Source organism: Tamandua tetradactyla, chromosome 1 (genome assembly GCF_023851605.1).
Source record: "Tamandua tetradactyla isolate mTamTet1 chromosome 1, mTamTet1.pri, whole genome shotgun sequence".
Classification (NCBI taxonomy): Eukaryota; Metazoa; Chordata; class Mammalia; order Pilosa; family Myrmecophagidae; genus Tamandua; species Tamandua tetradactyla.
The window spans coordinates 13,282,304-13,296,449 of record NC_135327.1 but is presented as its reverse complement, the minus strand read 5'-3'; the positions used below and the strand labels follow the sequence as shown (position 1 = coordinate 13,296,449).

At 50.4% G+C, this 14,146-nt stretch overlaps 1 long non-coding RNA gene across 2 annotated transcripts; it reads right to left on the bottom strand.

Annotated features, from left to right (window-relative positions):
• Positions 1-1,256: 1,256 nt before the first annotated feature.
• Positions 1,257-2,204, bottom strand: LOC143683538 (uncharacterized). Of its 2 annotated transcripts, none has more exons than XR_013175520.1 (3): positions 1,807-2,204; positions 1,585-1,664; positions 1,257-1,447 (listed from the first exon to the last, which is right to left on the bottom strand). It is a non-coding gene; the product is annotated as an uncharacterized LOC143683538 (long non-coding RNA). The 2 variants fall into 2 exon arrangements; XR_013175519.1 differs by having other exon boundaries at positions 2,044-2,204.
• Positions 2,205-14,146: the final 11,942 nt, after the last annotated feature.

Here is a 14,146-nt window from a genome sequence, read left to right as displayed (position 1 = left end):
CCAGTTCCCTCTTCTCAATCTGATGGCTTTCTCCAGACGCCATGAGAGTTAGCTAAGCTCCCGGGTGGGGCCACCCAGGAGTGTGAGAGATTTACTGCTCCCAGGAAGAACCCTCAATGTGTGAGGGAGGGAAGTCGATGGGTGAATGCTCCAGACTCCCTGTCCCTTGGTGGGACAATTCTGAGGCACCTTCTATACCATCCCTCAGAGGGTCTCCAATGGGACTGAACACAAGCGCCCACACTGGCCGCCCACTCCTTAGCACAGCCTTTCCCCTCCCCCTTGTCCCTTCCCCGTCCTTCGTCCTTCGTAGTGCTTCCTGAGATCCCCTCCCAGATAAGCACCTGCACCCAAGTCCATGCTTTGGGGGAATCCAGACTCCCATAAGCTCTAACTTTGACTTGGAAAATCCACTCCTGTCTCCTCTGGGCCCTTGGTTTCTAGTCTGAAGTCCTGCATTTGCTTACACTACCAGCACTGTTGATTAACCCTGAACACGCACCTCCAACCCAGAACGGGTGAATCTAGCGTGGCTTGTACCAAGGCAGATGTCACTAACTGATCGCAGTCATCGTCCCTACTGAGTGTACACTGAGCCTCAGAAGCCGTCTCAACACAAACGTCCTACAGGTCACCACCAAATGGTTGAGAAACCCATTTGCAGTTGAGAGAATGTCTTCGGTCCAGGTGATAGCGACGATGATGCTGATGATGCCGGCAATGATGGTGATGACGCTTTCATTTGCAGGTGCGCCTTCTGGCCTGAGGCTTGCCGAGGCCCATCAGCTCCCTTCCCTCCCCAGCCCTCGAAGTGAGGACCCTTTTGGTCTTATGGAACAGAATTCGTTTTCAATCCTGCTAGGAAAACAGTCCCATGAAGAGCACCGATGCCTAAGCCTGGGTCACAGCTCCGGGTCTCCAGGACTGGCCCCACCCCCTCCACCTGAACTAAAGAGGTTATTATGGAATTGGCGGGGAGGAGGGGAGGGCAGATGATTCTCCAAAGGAATGGATTTTTGAGGGACAAAAAGCAAACGTTCAAAATGTTAAATTTAGATTGAAATGCTAGTGATCAATGAGAGGGAGGGGTAAGGGGTATGGTATGAATGAATTTTTTTCTATTGTCTTTTTATTTCTTTTTCTGAATTGAGGCAAATGTTCCAAGAAATGATCATGATGATGAATATACAACTATGTGATGATATTGTGAATTACTGATTATATATGTAGAATGGAATGATCATATCTTAAAAATGTTTGTTATTTTTTTAAATTTAAAAATTAATAAAAAAATAAAAAATTTAGAAAGAAAAGCACACATTCACAAGAATGTAACTGCTTCTCTGTATTTTACAGAGGGCGAAAGTGAGGCTCCGAGAAGGCAGGGCTGTCACACAGTGATGGGAAACACGCTGAGTCCAGGGTGCTTTTCTCTTCCCCAGAGCTGCTTCTCGGAGAGAGAAGCAAAACAACCTTTATTACCCTCCAGAGAGCCCCAAAGAGAGAGAATTTTGGGGGTGTCTCTAGGAAATCTGGCAAGGACCTCTTTTGGGGGGAGGTGAGAGTACAGTCCGGGAACCGAACCTGGGTCTCCCGCATGGAGAGGGCCTCTTTTTCATCCAAGTGGCCAGAAGGGGCCTCTCCTGCTGCCCGGGAGTCCTAACCTGGAGAGGAGACAGCGGCGGCCCGGCGGGCAGGGAACCCTGTCCCCCAGCCCACAGCTGCCCTGGCTCAGGCGGGAGCTCGCCTGCACCCCACCCCCACCCCATCCAGGCGACAGCAGGAGCCCAAATGGCAATTAATTACCGGCTGGCGGCCGCTGGCTCCCCTTACCCTCTGCTCAACCAAGTGTGTAATGGAAATGGGACCAACACAGACTCCCCAGCCCACGCCAGCGGAGCAGGGGGAGAGGGCTGAGATGCAGAGGTGAGTGAGTTTGCCCTGACAGCCCATTCCTCACTCCTGGCTGCCAGCGCAGTCTTTTCAGGGTCCTGCTCAGAAGTGGGCCCTTCCTGGCAGTCCGAGCGTAGCAGCATCTCTAACCTTGGTCTTAGGTTACAGTCACAGCAGCCTGTGCGCATTGTGCTACGTTCCTTACACGCCTTTGCTCTTTAAATCCCCAAGCGAGTCCTTCGTTGTCATTTTTTATCCCTGCTTTACTGATGAGGGAGGTGGAGGCCTGGAGAGGTGAAATGGGCTCTTAGAAGATGGTTTATGACACGGTGGGGAGTCTGGGTTCTGGAACCAGACAGGGCTGTTATGACCCTTATTACTCATTTGGCCTGGGCAAGGTGCTTAACTTCTGGGCCTCAGTTTCCTCATCTACAAAGTGCTGATAATGGTTACACCCACCTCGCAGGGTTGCTAGGACAGTTTGATGCGAATCACTCAATAAATGGCACCTTGGACTTTAGAGGGTAGGTGTTATCACATCCTTGTTCTACAAGAACATTAAAATAGTAACTACATTAGGTTCCTAAGGTGCAGTAGGAATCATAATGTAGGCTAACTGTGCACTCGGGACGAAAATCACAAGTAACTAAGAAGCTTATTATTTGCGAAATTGCAGGCACTTTCTGAAGCCTCTCACCCTACCTCTTACATCCCTCACCTGTCAACAAGCACAGTTGGGTATCATTGTCTGTTCTTTGTCTTAAGAAAATAATGGGAATGTTTTGTTTGTTCCCAGAAGAGCCATTTAAATTATGATGATCAATTTGCTTTTATAAAACGTAGACTTAGAAGTCTCCCAAATCTACTTGAAAAGTCACTGGGCCAGAATGGAAGAAAATGACTTCCTCTTGGGCATTCAGATGAGTAGACTGGCAAGCTTGTGGGAGTGAAAGGCAGAAAAGAGAAAAGCCCTGTCCTGATCAACGGCATCCAAAAGGCAAGGCACAGGCACCTAAGTTAAGCCGGGGATTGACCTTGTCCCTACTCATGACTTGCAGGGGGTGCCTTATCTCTGCCCCCTACACCCCTTGTACCCTACCCAGCCTGTGATCCCTGGGGAGAGGGAGCTTGGCTAATGCTTTCCTGCATCCCCAGGAGGAAACACAAGTCCAACACAGAGCAGGGGAACAGTAAAGGCTGTATAAGGGAACTAACGAATGAATGGATGGATGGCATATCTATTTGGGGAAACTGTAAGGTATAAAGGACAGAAGGAAGGAAAAACAAATAGAGAATATTGTCTAGTTTCAGATCCTTTAAAATGCAGAATAATCTATTTGCTGATAGAGAAATACACAAAGATACATTGTTAAGTAAAACAAAAGGATGTAGAATATGTTACCTTTTGTGTAAAAGAAAAGGAAGAGGATAATCACCATACATATTTGTATTCGCTTAAAGTTTGCACTTGTATAGGCAAATGGAGGCTATTTAAGAAACTAATGACAGTGGTTGGGGAGAATTGGGAAGTGGGTGGATAGGAGACAAGAGTTAGAGGGAAACTTTTCACTATATTGCATTTTATAATTTTTCAGTTTTAGAACCATATGAAATTCTTTTTAATCTAAAAAAGAAAAAAAAAGAAATGTAGTATAGGAAATTTCTGCTCAAAGAAAATGCTGAAAAAGAGTCCCTGCTTTGCCTGATGCTTGTGAGGGGAAGGAATGTTTAGTTATTACCTACTTACATCTCGTCTGATCAAGCACTTGGTTTAATTAAGGGCTCCGAGATCTCCTATTGATCTTAGACCAGAAAGCATTAGGTAAATTCCCAGAAGCCTTGAGCTTTCCGAAATTGTTTCAATAAATGCCACATCTCTCTTGCCAGTAGCCTCTGCATGCTTCCACTATGGCTGAGAGGTGGAGCTGACAGTGGCTACGTGGGGCTGAGGATATCAGGAGAGACCTCTTGGAGAGGTCAGAGGCTGTCCTGGAGGAGATGGGGGAAGAAGGGGAAAAGGAGAAACTCAAAGGCCAGGATGCAAGAGGCCACGGCCAAGGAGGCAAAGAGCATAAGCTCGGTTGCTGCCTTTATTGCACCCCTCCCCAGTCCCCAGCCCCTGAGGAATATTGAAACATCCAGTATTTTGAAATTGGGGTGGGAACAATCCAGTATGGACACCTCTTAGATCTCCAGGAGGTAAGGAGCCCCCAGTGGACATCAGAATTGCACATTTAACAGTCAAATGTACATGTAGCACAAATGCCTTTAAGGACCTTTGAAGGCCCCAGGGGCTGGTGAAAGGGGAAGGCCTGCAACCCCTACTGTGGGTTCAGAGATGGTTCTGGGAGGGGTTAAAAGTGGGGTCTGGCTGGCCCAAACCTGAAGGGCTTGGGTGCTGCCCAAGTATGTGGAGCTTTCCCTATCAATGGGATCTGGACTGAAAGAGCCCACGGAGAGGACCCCAACTCCGTATTTCTGGCACAAAAGGACGCCCTCTACACCCAAAGCCTTTGGTGAGCACAGTCATTTGGTTTTTACATCTTTGCATGGGGGAAGTCTCATAACGCTTTGATGACCTGCATGTAGGTAGACCAGCTGGCCCAGGCTGCCTCAGCCTGCAACTGCCAGAGGGAGGTTTTGAGCGGGCCTATGGAAAAGCCCATCCTTTGAGCACTGCCACAGGGCCTGGTCATCTTCCTGACTAAGGTCACTCCTGTGTGAGCAAATGCCCTTCTTGGAACAGGGTCTGCTTCTGACCCCTCTTGTGTGCTCCAGCCCCATGTCCCCTCCTACGAGTGCCACCATATCCTTAGACTGAGCATGGCCCAAAGTAACCACAACATTAATCACAGTTGCCATTTTCTGAGCACTTCTAAAAGGCACAAGACTCCAGGCACATCATTTCCTCAAATCCTCACAACCCTATGAGGACGGTCCTATTATTAACCCGTTTTAGAGATGAGAAGAGAAGAGTGATTTAGTAGTGTCTCTTGAGCCTCCCAGCCAGCAGTGGTAGTGCTGGCGAATCAGTCAAGAGTCCCATTCCATTCTGGCCCCATAATAAGCTCTCCTAACAGTGAGGCTCTCTGAATGGGCCACAAACACCTTTAGGCTTCCACTATTGCCTTTGGAAATTCAGAATCACCTCTAAGTAGCAGTCTGGCTTTGGTGACAGATGGGCATGGGTTCCAATCACAAGGCTGGCACTTGTAGTTGCATGGCTTTGGGCAAGGTGCCTGGGCTCTCTGTGCCTTGGTCTCCAGAGCTGTGACTCGAACCTAACAATAGCTGCTGGACACCTGTGCCCTTGCCTGCTCAGTGCTTTCTCCTTTCCATCCATCCTCTCCCAAACCCCACTCCACAGGGCCACAGTTGGATTTGCCATAGTCTTAAAGGAACTTGACTCATGAATATAATTGACTGGTCAAGGGTGGATACTTAACTCAAGCCAAAGTCTTTCCCTGGACTTTCTGAGCCAAGCTTAGGACAGAGCTAGTCCCAGTCCAGTAGTGGCAGCTATGAGTGGGAGACCGGGGAGCTGTTAACATTCATGTTTCCTTCAACATGAAAAAAAGTCAGTTGACAGTAAAAGGGAACAAAGATGACATGAAAAGGAAAGGGGTCCCTGGTGCCAGCTCTCCTGAGACCACCCCGTTCCCTGCTCTTCCTACAATTAAAAGAAACCCAGCATCCTCCAGTACATGCCCCTTTTGATCTAAGCTGGTGGCTGAGATTGAAGATAAGACAAGGGACACTTGGAGCATTAGATGGAGAAAAGATGCCCTCAGTGAATGGTAAGGGTTATTATTTATTATGAGAGCACAGACTCAGCTCAAACCCACATCCTGAGAGGCTGTCTGGGGTACAGCAGACGAGAAATTTTTTCTAAAAGTCCCTGTGAGCTGGGGTGGCCCTGTAAAACTCCTTGGATGAGACAGGAGGTGGTTTGGGAAGGCCAGGAGGAGGGAGGAAGGCATTCTAGGAGAAGCAGTTTGGGCAATGGTTCAGAGGCTGGAATATGGAGGCAGGTCTTGGTGAAGTACAGAGGTGGGTGGCCTGGGGACTCGGCCCTTGGAGGAGCACCCGATATGGTCCTAGCCTAGCTGTCAGCACAGTGGTGTGTCCACAGGCCTGTAGAGAGCCTCCTCCATGCCAGCCTCCATGCGGAGCCCGGGGATGCAAGGATGCCTAAGACATGGGCCATGCCACATGAGCAACGTGCCATGGGAATGCACAGAGGCTGTAGAAGAGGTGCGCCCCAGGCTTGGGGGACCACAGATAGCTTCCAGAAAAAGGTGACATTTAAGAAGTGATCTAAAGACTGACTAATAATAGTAATAATAACAGCAGCTAGCATCCATTAAGGATAATGCATTCCAGTGCGTTAGCTCCTTGAACTGAATCCCCTCCAGCTTCTGGAGGGAGGTTTGGTTATCCCCCATGAAGGAAACTGAGGCAAAGTGAGTCCCCTGTTCACACAGCTACAAAGTGCTGGAGACTGGGTTTGAACTTAGCTCTACCTGCCTCTAAAGGGCATCTTTGGAACCACAGAAATGAGGGTAAATGAGAAGAGGCTGGAAATCAGGTGATTCCCTGTAGCTGGAACTGAGAGACATGGTTGAGCTGTCAGAAAGGAGGCTGCAGGGGCAGGCTGGAGTCAGGACACATAGGCCTTGTAGGCTGTGGGTAGGGGAAGATAGTTTGTATTTCTCCCAAACTCTGATGATGCAAGAGAAGGCCAACTTGGCTTTAGAACTCCACCAGCTAAGCGTCACACGCACAGATACAGCCCACAGAGGCGGGGAATGCTGGGACACAGGCCTGGAGGGCCAGGGGGCCTGGGTGTCAGGCTGGCCTTCTGAGCCACACCTGCCTCTCACAGCACCCCTCCCCCTCTTGGGGCCAGCAGCCAGAGAGAAGTAGCCAAGGGACTGGGTTTCCAGCAGCTTTGTTCAGACCCTCTTCATCTGGAGTGGGGAGCGAGCTGGGGTGCCTCAGCCAATCACCAGGCATACCCTAACGAGCTGTAATGACTCCTGATTGCTCCTTTGTCGCTGGGCTGGCTTGCAGCGCCACTTCCATCTCAGACTGTGGGGAGGGCGACCTGGAGGCCACGCCGGGCAACGTGCACTGCTGGTTTCCTATTTTAGGATGGCAGAGGGTGGCTGGCGTGGCTGGGTGGGGGGTGGAGGTGAGCTCCCACGTGGGCAGGACTCAGTCTGCAAGGCACATCTCTGACCATCGGGGCAGAATCATATCCCTATTTGAATAAGGAATGGAATAAGGCAGGCTCCGAGAGGGCTTAGTATACGAAATCAAACAGCTAGTAGATAAGGGAACCAAGTGAAGTTCCATCCATTAATTCATGCAACAAACATTTACTGAACACCTGTTACGTGGCAGGCACTGTGCCGGGTGTTAAATAAAAATCCAGAACTTTTCCAATTGTGACAACAACAATAATAGCAAGTGCCAGTTTTTATTGAGCATTTACTATGTACCAGGCCCTTCGCTGTGTATTTTTCATGTAATGTCTCTCCTATCAACACTAGGAAGGAAAGTGGAGCAGCCACTCTGATGGGTGGAAGCGTTTCTCTCTGCTTCCCTCCTGAAGACTGGCATGTCCCAAAGATGGTTATAAAGAGGGGCATTTGGAGGGGCTCAGGGGGATGGGGAGAAGAGAGAGGGTCCCAAGGGAGGGTGACCTCAACAGGGATGACTATGTGGGTACTCCAGGAGATCCAATCAAAGAAACTCCCTCCTCCCCAGGATGGAGAGCTTGGGTGTGCTGATTAGAACGGAAGAGCCGCACACACATGGGGCCACAGATCGTATTGTATTGAAAGATGCAACTTGAACATGAAATAAAAGCCTCTTCCACATCCTCCTTTGGACCCCATGAGCAGGAGTCCTTCCACTGCCGGGGCAGAGTTTTAGGATGATCATTTTTACCCCCATTTAACAGATGAGTAAAATGAAGCTGAGAGGCCATGGGTCACCTGCCAGGGTCACTCACCCAGGAGTGGCGGGGCTGAGCCCCGAACCAACATCCCCCTCAGGCTGTGCCTGGACCCAGGGTTGTGGCAGCAGCACCCTCCGTACCTGGCAGGCAGTTGATGGAGCAGCCTCAGCCCCTCACCATAAAATGGCAGCCCCTCCCCCTCCTCACCCCATCCCCCCCATGGCCCAGCTCCGCTCAGAGCTATTAACCAGGTCACGCTGGCTTGTCCCAGTCCAATAGTTCCCTTAATTGCCTTTTTATAGCACGTCGTACAACTGTTCATTACGCTGTCATATTTCCCCTCGAAGGCAGCAGAGGGGGAGCTGGGCTGAGGCTGGGGGCCCGTCCAGGTGGCAGGGGCTGGGTGGGGGGCACCAGTGTGTGCAGCTTATTTTCTACTCGGTCAGAACGAATTAAATGTGGGCCTCTCACACTTGAGTAATACACGTACCGCTTTTAAAGGGGGGCAAAATCACAGCTCCCCCCAACAGTTGACAGATTATCTTTATTATAATTTTACTGAAATATGCACAAACGTAAAGCTAGGTACAAACTCCTTATTTTTTAGCTCTCATACAACTGGAAAAACAAAGGAAGTGTACCAGTGCAATGCAAATGAAGCTACAAAATCAGAAATTTCAAAATAGCACCATTAATTTAATGTGATGGATGATGTTTTGCAGAAATTAAATCACCGCTTGCACAGTGAATATGGTTTGTCTGCTTCGGCATTTAGCCCCCCTCTGTTCTTTTGTCACAAAGCCTGTGACAATAAAAGCAGTACTTGGTCATTCAGGAGATCTAGACTCTGCTGGTGGGTTTTTTAAATATAAAATAAAATAATGTAAAATTAACCCATTCTGGGTGAGAGCTCTCACGCCCCAGGTTAGGAAATAAATGACCCAGGAGCCTTTACCAGCCGTGTCAGGACTGCTGTCATACCACAGGGAAAAAATGTGTTCTTGGGACCAGACATCCCAATGTCTAGACACACACCAGTGACCGTGTGTGTGGCCCTGTGGCCCTGCTCCCTGTCCCAAAGGGGTTGCCTGTGTAGGTGGAAGGAAGACAGGGGTGGCCAAGGTGGACATCTGCATTGGTCAGTGCGGAGACGATGCCTGAGAGCTGACATGGAACCAAGTGACAGCCAGATTCAGTTATGTCCTTCTCTGGAGCTCACCGACCTGAGCCTTCGTGACAGATTTGCCTAGAGGGCTGAAGTCATAAGGATAGCGCTGGAGCTGGACAGTCCTGGGTTTGAATCCTGGGTCCTCCATACCTAGCTGTGTGTCCTTGGGCAAATTACTTAACCTCTCTGCACTCCTATGCCCTCATCTGAAAGTGGACACGAGACCAAGCCAATCCCAGGTTGGAAGGCTTAAATGAGATAGCACATGCAAAGCTACTAGCCTAACAACTAGCAGAGAATAAGCATTCATTAAATGTTAACTCTGATACCTTGCCCGTCCCCAAGTCTGAACAGACGAGAAAGAAGCCTCTACATTGGGCTCTTATCCTGGAGGCTGAGCACTCATGGGTGGGCTTTTCGGGGCTTTGAAACCCTGGGTGGCATGTTGTGTGCGGGTGCTCTGGGGCTGGTGGCGGTGCTCAGTGAGGTGGGCTGTTCTCACACGGGGTGAAGGCAGGTTTTCATCAGCAAAGGTTGACCCTTGTGGCTTCTAACTAAAGCAAGGATCCTTCCCAGCTCCCCTCGCGCAGTGGTCCAACCCCTCCCATCCACCTTCACTGCCCCACCCAATCTTCCCCTCTCCTGCTTGCCCCCACCCAGCACCCTCTCCCCACATCCAATCCTGCAGGCCATGCTCTAGGCCCGTAAAATGACAGTGGACTAACCTCGGGATCGTGAGAAGTTAAGGAGATAATCCAGGGACAGGGCATTCTGTAGTGACTAGCATGCACAGTGTTGCCGATAAAGGTGGGCTCTGCACCAACAGGTGAGGACTCAGGAAGCCACCCCCACCCCTGGCTGCTTTGTGTTCCTGGAGTCCCGGCTTCCCATCACAGGGCTCCTTTGAGCCAGAGCCTCTGCCACTGGGGGCGTCTCTCCCAGTGGTTACAATCTGCCCTCCACAGGCTCCTAAAGAAGGGGTGCCGAGTGTTCTTTCAAGGGGGCCTGGATCTGGGTGTGCACCCCAAGCCCTCTCTGAACAAAAATCACATCTCACCTTTGTAGGTACACCTGGCTTTCAACCATGTAGACGGTCATATAAGCATAGAAGACAAAGCTGTTTAGAAGAGCAGCAAAAGTTTTGGCCATTGCTCCTCTGTGTGTTCCCTCAATCGGTTACACTAACAGTTCATGGGGGGACAATGGTTTTGTGACACTGGTTTAATTCACCCCCACGGTTATTTATTGAGCATTCCCTGTGTGCAAGGGACTGAGTGGGGGATAAGGTCGAGTGCACCCTGCCTCTCCCTGCCTCCCAGCACAGGGGGAGACTGTTCTCAGCAAAGGGCAGAGACCAGTGATCTCACCCCATGTCCCATGGCAGGACCAGGGCTCCTCCCACAGCTCCAGGCAGCTTCTCCTGGTTTCAGAGGCTATTGAGGGCAAGAGCTGGGTCCCCATGTCCCCTGCTCCCTGGCCCCTTTTCAGGGTCATCCGTACAAAAGGTGTGAACTGAGAAGCCCATTGTCCCTGGTCAGGCATCCAGCCTCTACTTGGACTCTTTAAAGATGAGATGCTCACTACCTGCAGGAAGGCTGCTAATATTTACAGTTATTAGATAGCTATATAGATAGATACACACATTCTTTTTGCCCTGTGCTGGGAGAAGCAGCATCTACACCCACCATAATTCATCTCTTTCATCCCACTGAAGGCAAAGAATCACAGTCTTCGTTTGGTCCAGGAGCTGCCCACAAGGAGCCCTGTCTTCCTGCCCACTCTCCTCCCTTGAGCCCATCAGGTAACTGGGTTCTGGTTTAGGGGAAGGTGGGTATAGCTTTCGCCAGCTGTAGGGTTATCTCACCGATGCCCCAGCCCCAGAATGCTAGGAAGGGGTGTTACTGGAGGCAGCGCCTGCCCCTCAGAAGACAGAGAGGATCACGGACTGCCTTGCTCTGGAAAAGGCGGGCTCAGAGCCAGAGAGTGGGGAGAGCAAGTGGGGTCTGTCTGTGATCATTCAACCCCAAAATGAAGCTCATGATGTTGGCTTTTCCAGCCCATTAATTCAAGAGCTCCGCCTCCGCCTCCCACCCCTACCCCCACACTGCTGCCTGCTCTGGGAGATAAGCCCAGTTCTATTTAACCCTATTTATTCCTCCAAAGTGGCCTCCATCAGCCAAGCGTTTTACCCCCTGGGTTCAGAGGGCATCAGAGACGTATAGTGTGGGTTGGGACATCGCCCCCGGGTCCAGGCTTCAGAGACTTGATCCACTACCCAGTCCTTGCTTCATGGGACTAGGGCAGCCCAGGTCCCCCAAGGCTGGTGGGACATTGCAGGTCCTAAGAGGAGAGCTCCCAACCCCACTCCCAGGTCCTGCTCCTCACCTCACCTCCTCCAGCCCTCATTTCCTTAGTCACAAGATCTGGGTCCTGATGTTGGCAAAGAGGAAGGCAGGGGTGGCACCTCTTTTTTTGTGTCCCTCTGGCTGGCGCCTCTGCCAGGCAGGTCCTGCTCTGTTTTCCTGCCACCCCTCTCCTTGCTTGTCCCTTTTTATGTCTCCCCTGCCTCTTTGCTCCCTTTGTTCCCTCCACTTTTCTCTTCCAGCGATCACAGAGAGGCGTTCTTGCATTTGTGGGTGCCTGACTACTGGTTTCAGAGTGACCCCATGTGTTTCCTTGTGTCTGGGTGTTGTCAGTGCGCATGTGACTCTCCCTGTGTGTGCCTGTCCTTGCACTACCGTGTGTCTAACCCCGCGAGTCCGGGCGACTGTCCAGGCAGATGAATCTCTGGGTTTCTGCCCTGGTTTCTTTGTGTGGCAGGCAGTCTCAGCACAGCCCTTGCGTGTGTCCGTCTGTGTGTCAGCCTGCCCTTGCCCTGTGTGGGCCGCTCTGTGTGAATTCGCCGATGTACTCAAACCTATGTGTTGGTCCTCATTTCTTTGTGCATCTGTCAGTCTGCCTGTCATTCCGTGTGTGTTTGTATGTGAGTGTGTGTATGTGTGTGTGTTATATTTGTATTGCAACTCAAGAGGCCAAACTGCTGCAAAGTCCTCTCCCTGGGTTGCCATGAGAGAAGCTGTTTAGAAGAATTTGGAGGTTGGCAGCATCACTGGAGCAGACTGCAGCTCATTACCTCTGGGTAAAGACAGCTAAGGGCTGAATTGTGGGCAGAAACTCTGTAAGGTGTCTTGTGTGTCTCCTGAGCTGCCTGCCAGGTCACGTGCCCTCTGCCCTACTCCTGTCCTTCATTCTCTTCCCTACAGGTCAGCCCAGGACTGGAAGGGGGTAGGGACAGAGTGGCGGGGCAAAGACCAAGAGTATCACTCCCATGCACTCAGACTTGAACTTAATCACAGCCTTTTTCTTATCCACTTTGGCTGATGCAAATAGAAATGGACAAAGTATAGTAAAAACAGTGACAGTGAGACTATTGCTACTACAGTCTTGAGCACCTAGCATCTGCTAAGCATTTTTTCTTTTTTAGCCAACTGTCTGTTGATGGACATTTTGACTATTTCCATCTCTTGGTAATTGTTAATAATGCTGCTATAAACAATGGTGTGTAAATGTCCATTTGTGTCCTTGGCCTCGTGTCCTTTGAGTAGAGACAGCTCTGCTAAGCATTTTATATAGAACGTCTCATTGAATCCTCTCAATAACACTATGCAGTTGTTACTATTATTTTCCCACTTTACTGATGAGGAAAGGGAAGCTAAAAGAAGCAAAGTAGCCCAATATCATGTGGCTAGGGTGCGATGGAACAGGATTTTTCATGAAGGGGTGGGTTGTTTGGGACTTGCCCCACTCCCTTCAGCCTGGAAAGAAGTATTTATTGCAAACAGCAAGAACAGAGGGAAACAGAGGCGTCCCTCCTCCAACTGCTGGCCTCTAATTACAGCCAGAGTGACTGAAATCTGATTTCAAATTTCATCTCTTTGACAGCAAGGGGGCCAAATACCAAACCACAATCAGGCAGTGGGGATGGAGGGACAAGACGGAGCTGTGGAAAGGTAAGGCACACTGGGGTGTCAGGATTCCAGGGTTCAAGCCAGGACCCCGCGGCCTTGGACAGGATACCTCGCTGTTTGAGATGTGGGTTTGCTCATCTGTAAAGCAAGGATGAAAGTCAAGAGGGATTAGCCCCTGTTGGGATGTTTGAGGGATAGTTTAAGCACTGCAAAGAGAATGAATGGACTGGGTGCTCTCTGAAGCCCCTCCCAGACCTAAAAGTTGGGGTGCATGGTGCTGACCAGGGCCATGCTTGAGTCATTTTGGTGCTTTCTGCAATAGCCAAATGGAGCCACATGCACAGCAAGGGCTGGGAAGGTTCACTGCCTGAATAAATAAATGACCCCATTCCCAGCCTTGATGAAAGAGCTTCTTAGCCCACCTTGGGCCTTTAGCATTGAACGTCATGAGAGAAAATGAAAGGGAGGGTAAGCATTTCAGACCCTCATTAAATTAACAAATGAATTGGTATGATTCATATGTCAAAGAGGCAGCAACACCATCTCAACAGCTGGGTGTGTATGAGGCTGGGGGACACTAAGAAACCCTACAAAGACATCCAGTCTCTGCCCAGATGGTCCCAAATGGACAAAAATAATTTCACCAGGAACAGAAGTGGAGGTGATGGTGGTTAGGGGATGGAGATCCTTAGCTATAGGAATCCATAGTGAAAGGCGCTGGGACACCGGATGTTTCCCCGGACAGGGCACGTCTCTAGGATGGGAGAATGGTTCTATTTCTGTTTCTTTGGAGGAGAGAGAATCTCCGTGTTTGGGGGAGAAGGGGTCTCTGTCTGTACCCTTGTTCTGAATCCGACTGACTTAGAGGGTCTAAGTTGAAGGACCGGCTCTATGGAGAGGTTTTTTTTTGGTCCTAGTGGCTGAGGAGAGGGAAGAGTTCCTGGAGTTATGGGGAGGGTTTCTGTTTGGTTTCTGTCAGACAGGGGTTGGGAGCTTGCCTGAGCTGGGGGGGGCGGGGGCGCAGGGGGACGTAAGGGGCTACGTGGGAAGGGATTAGAGCACCTCTGTCCACCTTGGCGCTGGCTCCCTATTTGGGGAGGAGCTTCCGGGAGATGGTGGGGGCGGGAGGGAGCCTGTGTGTCCTGGCAGCTC